The sequence below is a fragment of the Melitaea cinxia genome, chromosome 16 (genome assembly GCF_905220565.1).
Source record: "Melitaea cinxia chromosome 16, ilMelCinx1.1, whole genome shotgun sequence".
NCBI classification, from domain to species: Eukaryota; Metazoa; Arthropoda; class Insecta; order Lepidoptera; family Nymphalidae; genus Melitaea; species Melitaea cinxia.
The window spans coordinates 13,133,093-13,135,251 of NC_059409.1; the positions used below are offsets into that span (position 1 = coordinate 13,133,093).

A 2,159-nucleotide genomic window follows, 5' to 3' on the forward strand; every position below is an offset into this window, starting at 1 on the left:
TTTTACTAGCAAATGACAAGTAAACAAAAATTATTTATACGAAACAACAATAATGTAATTTGAAAAAAACACAAAAAGACGATAAAAAATAAAAAAAAATAAAAATACAACTCCGCCGTAACAGTGTAATGGACACTGCCGTGACCAGGATTCGAACCTGGGTTACTACGGCCACAACGTAGGGTCCTAACCACTAGACGATCACGGCTATTGGAGTATTAGAAAAATTGTTGAATTTAAACATTACCTTTTAAAGTATACCATATCGCTGTACCTGTCACTGCTCGTGTGGAATTATAGGATAAAAAGTATGTTGCCATGTGACCTCCTTTGTATTATTTTTCCACTCCCGGATTAGATGCACAGACATATAGACAAACATTTAAAAAAGTATACTTTAGATCCGGTTTTTTTCCGATTTTCTGAGAACTCTAGTATAAAAAAGTAGCCTATATGTAGCTCTACAACCTCCTTTACCTTCCAATGACTGTCCCATAAAAATCGGTTTAGTCGCTCCGAAGATTAGCCCGGACCACCTTATAACTTTTATAATGAAAGAACTTCTTCGGATTTTATGGCGGTTACCTTCAGTAACTGAACTGCAGTAAGTTCTATTTTAGAACGAGTACCAAATTTGACTAGGCAGGGCGGGTATCTCGAGCAATGAAGGTGAGCATCTCAAAGCGGGCCTCCTTTAACCTACACCTAGATCACAGGTCCTGTGAACTGCTCTGCACTTCCTCTGCCACACGATGTTTGTTTCTCTAAGTTTTTTAGACGCCCGACGTTATAACTTTTAGTTTAAATTTAGCTCACAAACATGCAATATTTAAACAAATTGCTTGAAATTTTTTTTATTAATAATTAAGAAGAAATATTTTTGGTATCTGCATCAGTAAAATGAGTAAATTAATACAGTATTGTCGGAAAATATGAGATAAGGATCAAATAATTTAGGACTATTTAATTTTACAATTAACTATCAGAATATCATACATATAGATTATATTTATAGACAGATACAGAAGTACACTAATGAAATCGAATGATATAATGATGTATTATACCTATTTACCTAGGTGCTTAATTTAGGTACTTTTCCTACAAGGTGTAGATATCGAACAATCCCATAAAAAGTAATATTAAAATTACAAAAGTATGTATGAAGAATATTAAAATAGGTAGGTATTTATTGTAAATGTTGAAAGTTTCCACATTTTATTTACAAGTTTATAATTATACTGAGAACAGCAGAAAAGAACGTAGCAATAGTAATTGTTTTAAATACTAAGAAAAAAGGTATTTTTATGAGATTCAAGATTGAGAACATTTAGAACTGCGAAGTCGGCGAATGACCTCACATTGAGTCATCGGTCCAGCTGACGCAATCATTTCGTAGAAAATTATCAAAATCTGTCTTAAAGAGTTGTACAGTTGTTGTAATATAAGTATATCTTTTCTATTCTATGCTATTGTTATTCGTAACTTAATTTGCGCTTTTCTGTTGATATGATATGATTTATATGAAATGCGTAGGAGGCTATAATTTCCTTCTGTCATGTTTAGGAAGAAGATCCAACACAACCAGAATGATGAAACATTTCTTGTCCCTCCAATAAGTAGGGTAAGCCCTCGTTCCGTAAGTACGTATGTGGCGTATATACTTTCATACGGCCCTGTAGGAGATGCAGTGACGTAGCGAGCTTAACTCGCGTCCGAGGCACAATAGCTTTTTGACCCCCCTATTCGAAAACCATACGGTATGTCCAGCAATTTTTGTTTTGCGGACCATTTGGCCCCCTTTGTGAGTAGCGCCCGGGGCATGATAACCCCTCTTGCCCCCCGTCGCTACGCAACTGGGGAGGCTGGGCTAGGATGGCATGGCCTCACACTGTGACAGTGGGTAACAAAATTGCGTTTGACTAAATGAGTTACCGTTGACCAGTCAAAAACTGAGCTAAACAAGCGAGCGGAAGCAAAAGCGCTTCTGCGAGCAATATGTGTTGAGTATCATAATTTTATTATATTATTACATTATTATCATTAATATACACGCCAGGTTCGGTAAAAATGTGCAAACGGCAAGGAATAGGAATACGGCAGATATCACGATTTGCCTATAGTCAACTATTTGTAAGTAGAAAAAAAACCTAGACTGC

At 35.9% G+C, this 2,159-nt stretch overlaps 1 non-coding gene across 1 annotated transcript; it reads right to left on the reverse strand.

Annotated features, from left to right (window-relative positions):
* Nucleotides 1-136: 136 nt before the first annotated feature.
* Nucleotides 137-208, reverse strand: Trnah-gug. The gene has a single exon. It is a non-coding gene; the product is annotated as a tRNA-His (tRNA).
* Between the last annotated feature and the right edge of the window lie 1,951 nt (nt 209-2,159).